A 16,109-nucleotide genomic window follows, 5' to 3' on the forward strand; every position below is an offset into this window, starting at 1 on the left:
TGAGTATGACGGTTCTTGCTGGTGTATAAATTTGTTTTCATGAAATACATACTTGTGATGTACAGTACATTTCATTGTCAAACTTTGGAATGGGATGAGTTTCTGTCTTCTCTCTAAATCTCTGCCTTGTTCATTGTCTTTCTGAAGCAACGATGTCTTCATCTCTAACCTGAAATCCATAAATGCTTTCCAAAGATTAGAGAGAGAGAACAGGCATGTTCATTTTCATAGAGAGCTGACAGTGGCCATTGGCGATATATCAAAGTTTAGCAAAGTTTAACTTTATGCAAATGAGTGGGAACATGAGGCAGTGCCTAGCATTAGGATTAAATTAAAATATATCAAACACCTTTGAACTTAAATATTCACTTGAACCCCTGAGTTCATATTGCAATAATTGAACAACACATTTGCAAAGATGACCAGCTAACTGTACATTTATCACTTAATTCCATCAATATGCTCTTATTCATACTTCTCAGGATGTACAGTATAAACAAATGAAGTAGTATTCTCTCTTTCAGTGTTTCCCATGATCTGTTTACTCAGTTGTGATGCATATTATGCGTCTGTGCACAGTTCTTGTATTATAGCTGTCAAGAACTCCTGGAAACAATGACCATATATTACAATCAGAATTATGTTGTTTTTGCAGCGATGGCCCTCCAGTTTAATATCTCAGGTAACAGTTGTTCATCACATGTAATTTCATAAGAGATAATTAACACCGTTTTAGTAATGTTTGATTTAGCCAGCAGGTTTGTTCCAAACTCAAATAGAAATATCATCACGGTGGGATTTAATTACGGAAGTATCTCCACAGGGGATTTGCAGTTGTTATTGTATATACACACTTACAAACATAAACATGCAGTGCTGTAAACTAGAGCAAGACATTTCCATAATTAACAAATTCACATTTCTCTCATTCCCACACACTGAGCAGGTAAATGTGTGCACCTCCAGCTGGCTTTGCCTATGTGTTTGCATTACACCAGCTTTTAGATTTTTTGGACCTGCGTAGAGTACGTGTAATTGCCTTTTGTTTGTGATTCAGTATGACCTTGATTTAACATTCATTCATTTATTGTGGAAAGGAAACATTCATTGATGCTCAAGAAAGCAGTATACTGTATTAAGAACCAAAAGGATGTAAGCATTTGAAGAGTGTGATCGATGTAAACTGTTATTTTGTCCTGTGGAAAACACATAACATATCTTGTGAAAAGGCACAACTGCATTTTTATAAAAATAAAACTTTTGAAATTAACTGTGTGTTATGGAGACCAAGCTAAAATGGGTCATTTAAAAAAAGTCATGGTTTTGACATCACAACCATGGATACGTGCAGTAAACATTTCTACAGCTATTTACACTGACAAAAAGCTATTGAACAGTTATTCCTTCCACGTGTAGAAGTTAGCCAATCATAACAGAAGTCTTAAAACTGTAGTGTCAGAAAAAGCCTGTTTAATTCCAGTGGTCAGAGAAACGGTGGAAAATTTGCTGACATTGTGTGGTATGAAATCTTTAGAGTTGATGTTCATTTTTTTCTTTATTGCCACCAGTTTTGGTCAGGGATTTCTTATTTTAATTATGTAGAAGCAAATCAAACAAAACTAAAAAGACCAAAAGCAGTGTAACTCTATCTTACTTAAAACAATTAGTCCCACTGAAATTCTAATGAGTAATACTCAGTTTTATCTAATTTCTCAATTAATCTTGGAATCATTAAACCTTATAATGACATAATGTATAATTCATTGTGGGTTTTTTTCTGTTCAGATGGGTGTCAAAATGTCCTCAAATTAATATTTAAAAAAACATCCCAATGTTTATGATCCAGATATATTTGCAAAGGATGTTTTTGCAAATAATTCTATCATATTTTAAATTATGTTTCAGAACCCATGTTAGCAATCTGGTTTCTAAGCTTAAGATAAAGCTTGGCTATCTCTACAGATCAAAATCATGCTTATCCATTCGCGCTAGAGAATACCTGGTGATGGCCACTTTTCTTCCCATATTAGATTATGGTGATCTGATATATATGAATGCTTCTGCCCAATGTTTGAAGAAACTGGATGTTGTGTATCATTGTGCATTACGTTTTTTTACTGGTTGTGGTTATAGGACACATCATTGTATCCTTTATTATAAAGCAAAATGGCCCTCTCTTTATGCAAGAAGGTACACTCACTGGCTATGTTTCATTTACAAGGCACTTCTTGGACTAGCTCCTACTTATTTGAGTGTCCTTTTAACAAGTAATCATGGCCATTATGGATTACGTTCAAATGATGTACTACACTTGTTGGTACCCCGTGTCAAAACAGAAATAGGGAAAAAAGCCTTTATGTTTGCAGCACCTTCTGCCTGGAACCTTCTTCAGAAATCATTGAAAATGACTACCTTTATTTCTTATAGACAGTTTGTTTCAACTCTGAAGAATGTGGAGCAGGTGAACACTGGTCAGTGTAATTGTTCATAAAGTTATATTAAGCCTTATTCAGCACTGGGTCTTGTGATATATATATATATATATAAGATATATAAGATATATATATATATATATACAAACATAAGGAACAGTTTCCAACATATAAAAAGACCACATCAAATACACACACATATATATATATATATATATATATATATATATATATATATATATATATATGTGTGTGTATTTGATGTGGTCTTTTTATATGTTGGAAACTGTTCCTTATGTTTGTTTTTTGTTTGTTTTTTACGCTGCATCTTGGCCAGGTCTCTCTTGTAAAAGAGATTTTAATCTCAATGAGTTTTTACCTGGTTAAATAAAGGATAAATAATAATAAATAAAAAAATCCACCTCACTTCTATCTTTGACAACTTCATTTAGGGCACCAATTGAGTGATCATCTCAATCATGATTTTTATGATAAAAAAAAAGTATACTTGGCAAAAAAAAAAATACTTTTGATATACTGTACATTCAACAAACTGGTTAACAATAAAATTTTCTAGTGGTCAAACTTCTCCATTGTCAATTGTACTTAAATGTACTAAATACATAACCCTACAGAAACTGCTTAATGTTAGTAATTTTAACAAAATAATAGGGATCATAAAAATGCAATTATTCATTTATTTTTTTAGTTCTGCCCTGGAAAAGATTTCACTGATGTTTACATGCATTATTTAGTCCACAAGACAACATAATAGCTGAATTTATAAAAATGACCCTGTCAAGACTTTATGCTTGATTTGTAAAACAGTACTAACTTCTAAATCCATTTTGTCAGTGTACCAGCCTGTAGACACCAAACACATCACTGAGAACAGTGGAGAGAAAAGTTCAGATGGGATCTTCTAGTACTGTCTAATGGAGTCTTTAATAATGCACATTACTTCATGAGCACCGAAGGAAAATTAGCAAATTAAATGACTGTGAAATCCGAATCACTAATGCGAATAGTGAGAAATGAGCCCTAGGTATGATCAAATGTAATGGAAATGTATATTGCTTGAACACTAATGGTATTCGTGATTGATTTAGGCACTTCATTTCTATATTTATATGAGATAGCTGGATGAATAGATTAATGAGAGACTGAACTGTTGGTTCAGTTCCCTTGCTATTATCACAAAGGAATATTAAATATAAAGTAAATTTAACTTTGGATGTTTTAAACTTTTGTCTGTGTGTGTACAATGAACAATTATATTTTTACTAACAATAACAAAGAATAGTTAGGTTAATTAATGTTTTGTAGTATATTTCTAAATGTTAGTTCATGTTCGCTGACTCCTGTCAAAGGTTTGGAATAATTACGATTTTAAATGTTTTTGAAAGAAGTATTGTATGCTCGCTAAGGCTGGATTTATTTGATATTAAATACAGTAAAAACAGTAATATTGTGAAATATTATTAGAATTTAAAATTAACCATTTATATATATGTGTATATGTGTATATATATATATATATATAAATATATATATATATATATGTGTATATATATATGTGTATATATATATATATATATATATATATATATATGTGTGTGTATATATATATATATATATATATATATATATATATATATATATATATATATATATATATATATGTGTGTGTGTGTGTATATATATATATTCAACAAGGGCATATTAAATTGATCAAAAGTGACAGGAAAGACATTTTAAAACAGTAATATTATGAAATATTATGTTTTCTATTTTATATCTATATGTACTGCCCGCTCAGTGATTGGCTGATGAACTTTGACTTTTCCTTGAGTATCTGATGTGTCAGACATATGATGAAGTGTATTATTTTGTGTCTTTCTCCCCTTAAAGATTCAAACAACTTTCCACTGAGACAAAATCCATCATAGCCATTGCATGAAATAATCTTGATGCAATATTAATGTTTCTTACCTACATTATCTTTCAAGTTTATTTTTTCTGAGCTTTTGGCTTCAAAGGCTGTTGTCCCTCATCACAGTCAAAAAGAGATGTGCGGAAATACGGTTTGAAACTCCTGGTAGAAATCCAGGGCCAGGCACCAAACATTAATACTTTGTCTGACTATTTCAAGGCTTTGAAGGTGGAGGGGGACCCACTCTAGCATATTTTGATATAATGGTCTCTGATAAAGCACATGTAATGCTTTGTACTTTTGTTATAGCATCTTAGATCAGTAAATAGTATATATTGCCCTTAAGTTCTCTAAGTATTTAAGTGAAGTTACAGTGTTTGCCAGCTGCTTCCTACATTTCTAGACCCAATCATTCTAGACTCAAAATAGACCCTATGATATGGTGCAGCATGAAGTAATTGTGTCACAGCTATCTGCAGATAAGGTAAAATAGGTTTTTATTAAAGACACCCTTTCTTTTGAAATCTTTTTTTATATTTTTTTTGGAAAGAGGAATTTCATTATGAAATGTCTCCGAGAATAGGAAGGCAAAGCCCAAATAATTGAATGTGAAAGTATTCCTTGAATTGCATCTGAGCCTCCAGTAAAGGGGATTTTTAATAAAGGAAAGGAGTTACTTGAAGAAAAGAGAAAAAGTATCCACAGCATGTTTATTCCTGTCATCTAGAAGCCGATTAACTACACTGTTCAAATCTGCCAGACTGTCTGTAAATTAGAGCTGGTCGGAATACCAGTTTTTGAGCTTCGAAGCTTCGGTATTATCAACACTAAATATCAACACTGAATAAGCTTCGGAGGGAAGGGCTGAACATATTCTTCTCTCTAATAAAGGCAGGAATCTTTGTGTGTCTGTCCATCTGTTTATATTTATATTAGAGGTCGATTTTGCCGATTATATATAGGTATTATGTATAGGTATTCATTTATTTGCAACCCGTCAAAATAAAAGTCCGGCTTTGAAGTCTATTATTCAGTAGAATGTACATAGCCTACTACTACTACTAAAGTGAAACAAACATTATTTTTAAAGGAATAATCACACAACATTTCAAATAAACAAATAAAATTAATGTTTCATGCCTTGATTTGATAACAATAAAAATTCAAATACACACAGAATTTTTGAGGGGGAAAGATCATTAGAGAGTCTAGGGCGGACGCGAGAAGAGTAGTTTTCACTGCATTCTCCAAGTTAGCGGTGTTTATTCATTGCTTGAGAGATGCCGCGACAATGTTCTTGAATTTGGTCACTTTCTGTGATTCTCCACAGCATATTTGAAGTACTCTAGAAGACCGCAGTTCTTATTCATTCATTAGCCTAATTATTTTTTGCTTGCATACATCTTCAAATATGCCGTGGAGAATCACAGAAAGTGTCCGAATTAGGTTTTATTGTGGATTTTTTTTTTTATGGCAAGCAAAAATATAGCAAAATTCGAATACAATTTTTATTTATCGAATAATTAGAGCAGAACGAATATTCGAATGTTCTCACCAGCTGAGTGAGTTGATGAATTAATTTCTTTATGTACAAGCTGATTAAAATAATCATAATGACTCTCCTATTATAGGATTTAACAGAATAACAGCTCACGACCAGTTAAAAAAGACACTGTAATGGTCTGTGACAGACAATTCTAATTGCATTTTCTATCAATTAATTTCTGACTTTATCCTTTGACTATGTTCTGGCCCGCCATCTAGTGGCAAAATGTTTTTTTGGCGCGATGCTAAACTTACTTGCTGACCCCTGCCCTATATGAAGAGCGATTCATGTGAGCTGATCTAAAGTGTGCATCAGATAGAAATGTGCACTACAACTAATGTTCTGAAGCTGAATTAAACTGTGGTTACTATTAGACCTCCCTGACTTTTCATGTGTTAATATAAGTGCACCTGTAATGTTTAGGTATGCGAGTAATAACCTCCAGTGGTTAATTCCCATTAGCACCATGACAAAGACCCCTCTGGCTGCTTTTCAAACCTTTTTCCCTGTTTGTTTCTTCTTTCAACATTTTCCCTCTACTCTTTCTCCTTTATTTTCACTTTAATCAGGCTCTGAATTGTGTTCAGTTGTAGGTTTTTGATGAGAAAAGAGCATCAATCCCGGGCTTTCTTCTAAAGGTTTTACATAATTGATCAGTACGTGGTTTAGGGCGCTGGTCATTTTCTGATCCTCCTATCTTTTATTCAGCCCAGCGGCCCATGAAAACTCTGAAAAGTTCCATCAGGGAAGTAGATCTTACTTATCCAAACCATGTATGACTATTAGACTGGAATGCACAATTAGTTTCTGCTGGTTAAATTCTCTCTCTCTCTCTCTCTCTCTCTCTCTGTTATGACATTGTCATTCTATCGTTTTATCATTCCATCCATCCATCATTCTATCTATCTATCCTTATATTTGTTTATCGTTCTGTCAGTAAAAGGTTGACTTTGCCCACGGATGTGCACGTTCTCTTCATAATGGGTATGGTGACATTTTCAGCATTGTAAGGGATGGCTTTGGGCAGTATTTGTGAGCCTGTCCAATTTTATCCTTTGGATCCCACTGTGACTCAGTTGGGGCTTAGGATGACTTGAGATGTTTATCTCTGCTGATATTTGTGCTCATTTGTTTATGGTCATTTATGGTATAAACAAATCAAAAGTCTGATTTGCCTATTAAAACCTTGTTCCTAAATGTTTCCAGCTCATGTTTTTCACTGTTTCATGGAAGGATGCTGAGTCTTGAAGGATTAGTGAAGTAAAGTTCTGAAGTGTTTTTCTTTCTCTGAAAATCGGGGCATTAGAAAGGTCAGGCTGGTCTTGAGTACATGCCACTTGCAAATTGAACCACTTCAGAAGATTATCACAACCTTGAGAGGTCTAATAATGATAGGTAGTCATTTTCAGTAGCTTTTCTCAATTAGTTTCCTGGCCCTGTGGGCAGCAGAGAATGAAAGGGCATTTCGACACAACGTGTCTTTGGCTTTGCCTACAATTATAGGGGTCATGTGATGCTACATGCACTTTTACAAGTTGTTTGAACTGAAATGTGTGTTGCCAGTGTGTTTATAACAATCCTAAAATATAAAAATCCACAAATGTTTTTTTCCTGCTCAAATCTTTACCCCTTTCTCAAATTGAGCCGATCTCAGATGCCTGTCTGTGTGACGTCACCAAAACAGGCCCCTCTCACGATAGTTTGATTGACAGTAGTGTTTCAGCACAGACTGGACTGGCGTCTTACTTTATACTGGTTTCACGGTGAATGTGGTTAAAGTAAACATTCCTTTAGAGACCATATGATGTTGCTAAAAAGAATGTTTGTTTATTTGGTGTAATGAAATGTGATTGTGGTTTAAGGTTAAAAAATGTATAATTATAATTATTTTCCACATACTGTATTATACATACATTCTTTTTTCTCCTCTATGCTCCACCTTTCTCAAATGCATAGATTTTTACAAAGCTCATTGGCCTAAAAAGCGAGGTGCTCTCTGATTGGCCAGCTATTCAGTCTGTTGTGATTGGCCGAATAATTCAAGCATGTGACGCCCCTTACCATACAATACTGTGGTGCTGTGTCTGGGCGCAACAAGACAAAACCAATAAAACCCATTACAAACGAGACATTTTTTGCATCCAGTGGTATCTTAATTACTGATTATAATGACTTATACTGTCTTTTTTTGTGTTGTGTTGCCTATTGCGCTGTGTAAACATAAAACCATGTCTGTATTTGTGAGCGGAGAAATGACAAACATCAAGTGCTACTCTACACTGCTCAAAACTTGCGTTTTTAAAACTATGAAAATTGTAGAGTCACACTGAAGGCATCAAGGGCTATTTGACCAAGAAGGAGAGTGATGGGGTGCTGCGCCAGATGACCTGGCCTCCACAGTCACCGGACCTGAACTCAATCGAGATGGTTTAGGGGTGAGCTGGACCGCAGACAGAAGGCAAAAGGGCCAACAAGTGCTAAGCATCTCTCGGGGAACTCCTTCAAGACTGTTGGAAGACCATTTCAGGTGACTACCTCTTGAAGCTCATCAAGAGAATGCCAAGAGTGTGCAAAGCAGTAATCAAAGCAAAAGGTGGCTACTTTGAAGAACCTAGAATATGACATATTTTCAGTTGTTTCACACTTTTTTGTTATGTATATAATTCCATATATAATTCCACATGTGTTAATTCATAGTTTTGATGCCTTCAGTGTGAATCTACAATTTTCATAGTCATGAAAATAAAGAAAACTCTTTGAATGAGAAGGCGTGTCCAAACTTTTGGTCTGTACTGTATTTCTGACAGGGTAAAAAAAGATGTTTTTTACAGTACCATTGAGAAATTTTTACCAAATTGTTACTTTTCATTAAGACTCTAAATAATCATATCAATGCCCTTTTAAAGCAGCAAGATGACTAGTATGCTCTGCTGTGGAAAACACTTGTTTTTAAAATTTCTCATTACATGTGATTTTAGACCTTGATGGTTTGACCTTGACCTTGATAAGTTGTATATGAGGTCACAACATCCCACCAGATAGGATTTTTCTTGAAAATGTTTCATGCTTGCAGAAATGCTTCAGCACTGAGGAATTCGATGACATCATAATTGTTACTGCAATCTTGCAAATTCAGAATTTTAATTTTTGGCATGTATTCAAAACCCAGTTTATGCTTTGAGAAGTTGAAGACCTGGTTAGTGCAAAGGCTAATTGAATGTAGATGTTGTTGGAGATACAGAACTACCTTTAGTTAATGAGCTATAAAGATTTTGGCAGTAATATTCTTTACTCTGTACCTTGAAAATTACTTTTAGCAATTATCCTTTTTGTAGTGTTGCACAATGCATAAAAGGTAATGTAAAGTGCAGGGGCGAAAATCTCATCTAAATGTTGGGGGGGACAATAAACATAACATTTCTCACGAGCAAGTTTTGAAGGGGACACCAATAAAATAGGCAAAATTGTACTTAAGGATATGTGTACGGAGAGGAAAGCCTTACTATTGCATGGGGACCCTTCCATTATCCTTCTCAAAGTTTCTTTATGGTTCAATAAAAAAGCTGACTAAATTGACCAAAACATTCTTCAAAACATTTTTTTTTAAAATGTTTTTGAAGTTGTTTACACAATCAAGCCACCAAAATACAATGGAATTTGAACTTAACTTCAACTTTTATTTATTTATATAGCACATTTAATAGCAATGTTGTTGCTTCACAGTTATAATTAAAACATGCATATATAAAAACATTTGCCATGCCTAGCATGGCATACACACTCTTAGACATACACCCTCACACAACTGTATAGTGAGATATAGACGTGAAAGAGAGGGGAAAAAACAAAAAATAATAATTTATTATGTCAATGACTGATTTGTTCAAAAAGTGGATTCACTCAGTTAGGAAACACCTCCTCAGTGTGTTTCTCAAAGATGCAATTACAGTGCTGTTACTGCTGTAGCTTAGTTTTCAACTTTTTTCGTTGGTGAAATAGAGCCAAAACAGTCAATATGGTGCCTAAATGCACTTAATATTAACTTCTTGTTTATTCAATTATTATAAAAATCTAAATCACATTTGTTATGCTAATATCTGGAGAACAACTGCACTCTTAGTATGATGTTATATTAGATTAACTATATTAAATGAAATTAACCGACCAGTGGCGGCTCGTGGATTTTAAAATAGAGGAGGCAAACTAATTGTATTGGTCTGGGGATCCCTGCCGATTGTTATTATTATTATTTGCTTAACCACTTTAAAAAGCCTTTTTGGTGGCTTTTAGTCAGAAACTGTAAAGAAAATATATTCAATATCGATACTCATTATAAATACTTGGTAAATTATCAGCCCAGCCGCTCTGGGAGAGGTTCAAACCATAAGACTGCATAAAAACAGGTTCAAACTAATAGCACGTCATTTACGTAATTGAGCCGCTGGCTCAAACTGCGCTCTTAACTCCCGCACCGCGTCGCTTTTCAGTGCGAGCTGTGTGGAGAAGTCCATTTCCACCTCCATTGCGTTGGAGAAGCAATCCCGCGTAAAATGCAGTTTGCACACTCCAGCTCTAGGCGGGAAGTCGCGATCTTCCAGGCCAAGTGCATGCAACCACTGGCGCCTAATTGTAAAGTCTGCTGGAAAGCCATGCTGTCCAGCAGTGCTGTCGACACCAGCAACACTACACATATGTACCATCCTGACCACTTTACTAAATACAGATAAATCTACGCCAACTTGAAGCTATCCTAACTGATGCAGTACTATGCTAATAACTAAATAATCGAAATAACTTTATAAATGCTATGCTAAATAGATGCTATAATAGTCTATCCTGGTCGCTTTCAATACTCGCAATTCCAACTGACTCACTACAGTAATTTTGACGAAACAAGATGGTTTTATACTGCCAAGGGCGTGGTAGCTCGTACCAAGGGGCGTGGTGAGCTGGAAACTGCTTACGTCACCTGCCATCTCTTACGTCACTTGCCACCACAACATCCAATAGGAAAAATCAACTGCAGTAGCCACCGTTCAACCCGAAGAGGGCAGCACTCAGACGTTTTTACACCATATATTGTAGAATTAAAACACTTTATACTCAAATGTCAAAAAAGTTACTCGAATCAATGCACAGCACTAATAAAGCCCCATTCTTACAGATCATTAACTAAAAAAAGTTGGTTTAGGGTTTAGTTACTCTTTAAATAAACATAATTTATCAAGAATAAGGTCTTAGAACATAATAATTAGTCAAAAACTGCCGTGTTCAATGTCAATTAGCCTAATAAGTTTCCTTCACATTTAGTATGATGGAGTGCGAGAGATAGGCGGCTGCTGAAAGTTGACAATTGGATATTTGAAGTGTCTCACCAAGTGTTTAACTATTAAAAGACAAAGCAACATAATTGACAGCTTTTGAAGGGTGTGTGAAGGTTACCAACTTCTAGTGAGGGTTTGTTATCATCATTAGAGAGCAATTGACTTTGGCAGTGGATGACAATTAGATCTGATGACTTGAAGCTGTGAGTAAAAGTACATTAATAATGGATATTTTGAGGATTTTGCCCTTCTGAAGCTGCTTTTTAATGATTTTCTTTTATAGAGACATTAGCAAGAGGACAGGAATAGCATCAACACATTAAACAGGCTATATCTTTAAATGTGCATTTCCTATGTGACCACCATAGCTCAACATTAAAGGGTTAGTTCAACAGAGAATACAAATTTGTCCATCTTCTACTCGCACTCGAAGCATGCTAGTAGGGCTGTGCAAAAAATCGAATGCGATTTTCATGCACATCTCACCAGTAAAGACGCTCCTGTAATTAGAAGTATATCTACAGCACGTGCATTCGGATCAGGGTTGCCAGGTTTATACAACAAATCCTGCCCAGTTGCTTCTCAAAACTAGCCCAATCACGCTTCGAGGTGGTTCCCCGATAAAAAATTCCTTCCCGGGGTTAAAATATAAATTTTTTTAGCAGGGTTGCCTTGGTAAAAATTCACATTGTAGGGGCTAAATATCACGTTATTTGTATTGGGGTCGCTTCGACCTGCGGACATGAAAAACAACCTCAGACTTGGCAACACTGGTTGGCATTTACTACACTGAGCCGTAATCCACTGACAATCTACACAAAATCGATGTTAAAATAGCAGGCGATTCTTTGTCGATTTTGAAAACGATTTTGTGTTAGTTGTCGGTAGACTACGGCTCTGTGTAGTAACTGCCGCTCCACCTGTACCAGTGTTGCCAAGTCTGCGATTGTTTTTCATATCCGCGGTTGGAAGCAACCCCACTACCAATAACATGATATTTAGCCCCTAAAATGCGAATTTTACCAAGGCAACCCTTCCAAAAAATGAATATTTTAACCCCGGGAATCAATTTTTATCGGGGAACCTCCTGGAAACGCGATTGGGCTAGTTTTGGACTAGTTTTGAGAAGCAACTGGGAAGGATTTGTTGTGAAAACCTGGCAACCCTGATCTGAACGCACGTGCTTGAGATATACTTCTAATTACAGGAGCGTCTTTACTGATGAGATGTGCATGAAAATCGCATTCGATTTTTTGCACAGCCCTACATGCTAGGTGTATGTGACCTTCCTCTTTCAGAATAATCCAGTTGAAGTTGTATTAAAAATTGTCCTTGTTCTTCCAAGCCTTTCAATGGGGTAAGCAGGTATTTTTTAACAACATACTATATAATACAATCATTTAAATAATTAGTTTCCTTTATTCATTAAAATGCATTATTTCAATATACTCCATGGTGACATAATAGTCATTATAATTCAAGTCTAATTTCAGGTAAAACCTGAAAACCAAAGATAGAAAGCATCTATATTTTTAGACAATACACAATGTTATACATATTTTATTAAATAGTAAATGTGATGCAAATTTGCTGGTAATAATGCCATAAACGAGTTCTACCTGTTGCAATATTCCCTACTGTTTTCTCTTAACCACTATGCCACAGCTCCAACATGACTGTTCTAGCAGAGACAGTCTTGTCTGCATTTAACAAGGCAGTCCACTTTAAGTGACATAGGTATATGTACATTTTAAACCTATTACTTCACCCACACAACTTCTTCAGCTGAGCTTGTTAAGACACATTCTACACTTTCTACAGATATTTCAGGTCGGCCTGACCTTGCCACCTCAGTCTAGAAGAGTTGTTCCTTTGCAGTAGTGATTCAGACTCCCCACAGCAAACAGACTCTCTCTCTTTCTCTCCCTCCTCTAATTAAGATGCTCCTGTGGGCATGCTGCCTGCATTACTGTCTTAAGCGCTCTACCCTCCCTTCACTCCTCAGAGGGTGAAGCAACACTGTCTGCTGTTCACACAAGTTATGCCTTGTAGAGAAAAATCCAGTCCTGGGCCAATTTTTTTGAAGACATTGCAATCAATTAGATCTATTCTAACAAGATTTCTACTAAACTATAAGATCTATTACTTGGTAAAAAAAAAATGTCTCTGATGTGGCCTCGATACATTGATAATGATGGTCCTAGAAATTTATTTGCCCAACATGAGCAATTAAAAGTGATGAATCTGTCGTTATTCACTTATGTAATTCCAAACCTACTTGCTGTTATTTTTAAAGGTACACTATGTAACCTTTTTTGTTACGAAATTGATATGCGACGCAAATTTGCTGGTAATAATGCCATAAATGAGTCCTACCTGTTGCAATATTCCCTACTTTGTCTTCTCTTAAAAAAAATCTTTTCAAGGTAAAGTCTACATATTTCCCACTGAAAGTGTTGTTTAATGTAAAACATGTTGAAGATTAGTAAAGATTCAGTCAATTAAATAAGCTTTTTCCTTACTAAATCTGTTTATTTAGCATAGTGAAACCTCTCCTCCATTGGCATCTATTAAAAAAAAAAACTGCCTCTGGTCTCATTTTTAATATTCTTAAAAATACAAACATGAAAAACATTTGAGGGTGTACGATGCTGATGACCATTAAATGCGTCATCGCAGTCTTGAAAAGGGTCCATTGCACAGAATGCAGTAAGCTCAGTTCAGACGGAGAGAAAGCGGGACCTGATAACAAATGTGTTCCAACTTAGCTCACCTTTGATGTCAGTCCCACAAATCCAAGGTGCTTTGAGCACGTCTGTCCTTGAAGTCTGAGCAGAGAAGATTATCCGAATAAGAATAAGTGTGTGAAAGAATTGTTTTGTTGAAAGAGTTTCAGAAATTACCCCCAAGTCTCTGCAGTGCCGTTCAAAGAACATAGAGAAATGGAGAATATTTGATAAAGAAATGAAAGTATTACCTCAAATTTTCAAGTTTTTAAATGGTTTTGCCTGGGTCAGTTTGCCTTTTAAATGACTGACGTTGAGGATTAGATGGATTTGACTCGAGTTTTTGATTCCTGTGCTTCCCGCTCATGAATACTGCTTTATGCATGCTGAAGAAAATGCACCTTTATTGTTTATTGTTGGCCTTTTTACCATTAAATAAGCAGTAACTAAGACCAAATTAAAGCTTAGAAGGAGTCCCCTACATGAGAGTCACTGCACATGTTCCACTAGGCCACATCTCCGACCAAATTCCTTCATGAATGGATTTGCTATTATGTACCCCCTAATTTGTGGAAATACAATGCTGTGGCATTACTCTGTAATGAGGAGAAGATAAACGATTTATAACTCTGAAGTAAACAATCCAGAGCCACGCATCCCAGCTTTTCATATTCTCAGCTTGAACCCTGAGGTGGGGAGTGTGTGGTTGCACCGACTCACAGTTGTAATATGTAAATAAACCTACCAATGATACAGCGTGGATTGTCCCTATCGCATGTGTTTGATGAGTGTGTCGTTGTCTCTGTTGCAGCTGCTGTTTCAAGCAGAGGTTCTTGAGAGGAGAGCTCCAGTTTCAGTCAGCCCTCTCTTACAGCCTTAACCCTCACGTCCACACGCACACCGACTGCCCAGCCGACACAGGTACCCACCCAACCCATCTGTTTACTTTTCACTTTCTTCCCTTCATTTCGCCAGTTGCACCCCTTTATCTGTTCTTTCGTCGTCATCATCATCATCATCATCATCCTATCAAAATATGCTGCTAGGTGATGAATGTTTTCTTTTGTATCATTTTCTTTTGCATATTACTCATTATGCAGTTGAATGAATCCTTAGATAATAATGCATATACATTTTTTTTTGATTATGCCAAATTTTAAGTTACATTGGGGTGGACTTTAGTCCTTAAAATGATGCTTAGTGTGCATTCATTTGTTTCTTTGACCGAATGTGTACACTGGTGTTGAGCGAGCAGATATGAGTGGCCGTTTTCAATTCATTTTCTATGGGAGATGAGTGTCAGGATCGAACAAGGGATTTTGGGAATGACAGCGATGTGTCATAAAGTTTGAAATGCTCAATTCCATGCAAATGAGAGGCACAAATGACAGATAGCAGTCAATCACTGCGAAAAAGGCAGTGACGTCTGTCATGGTTTTAAAATCTGCTGATAGTGCTACGTTAAATGACCCAAAACTTTTAAATGGTAGTGTATGTATAAACCATGACCATGCCACATGGATATGGCTGTGTCATGAAACATGACACACAGTATACACTAAATATACTTGCAATGAAAGTAGTATCAAAACTACAACACTACATTTGATTTTTGAATTCTTTAATTTAAAATAAAATTCTACAGTAAAAACCCTTAAAACAAGGTTATAGAGATGCAGCTGCTAAAGTTATCAAGATTTTTTTTTATAGATTGTATCCAAATAGAAGTGTATTTTGTATTACTGCACATAATTTTTTCACTTTTTTTTTTTTAAAGCTTTTTAACCTTATATTTATTCCTAAATCTGCCAGTGCAGTTAGTCAAAATACTCGTCAAATGAGTTTTTTTATGCACTGTTGCTTCTCAAGTAAGTTTATATTGTTTCAGTGATTCGAAGATGTTTTAACTTGACATTTAGACAAACATACTTATTCAGAATAGGATTTCTATTTTATTTAATTTTTTTGCAGTGTATCATTATTATAATTTTTTTTAATTTTTTTTTTTATTATATATAGTTCTTGTTTTAGGTTTGTAGCTTACGTAATGAATATGGCATGCCATAAGTATTTTAATGTTAATTTTATTAATTGAAATTAATAATTGTGACTACTATCAATTCTGATTTTTGTCATAGTTAAGACAGA

General features: G+C 35.3%; 1 protein-coding gene across 3 annotated transcripts in view; it reads left to right on the plus strand.

The window, feature by feature from the left end:
• The window catches only part of LOC132139766 (splicing regulator ARVCF-like), a 265,062-nt gene that overhangs the window by 98,799 nt on the left and 150,154 nt on the right, over positions 1-16,109 (plus strand). For all 3 annotated transcript variants that reach the window (XM_059548369.1, XM_059548370.1, XM_059548372.1), the window contains exon 2: positions 14,773-14,882. The gene's annotated coding sequence lies outside the window, so the exon portion shown is untranslated. The remainder of the gene's footprint in view (positions 1-14,772; positions 14,883-16,109) is intronic.

This window comes from Carassius carassius, chromosome 4, assembly GCF_963082965.1.
Source record: "Carassius carassius chromosome 4, fCarCar2.1, whole genome shotgun sequence".
Classification (NCBI taxonomy): domain Eukaryota; kingdom Metazoa; phylum Chordata; class Actinopteri; order Cypriniformes; family Cyprinidae; genus Carassius; species Carassius carassius.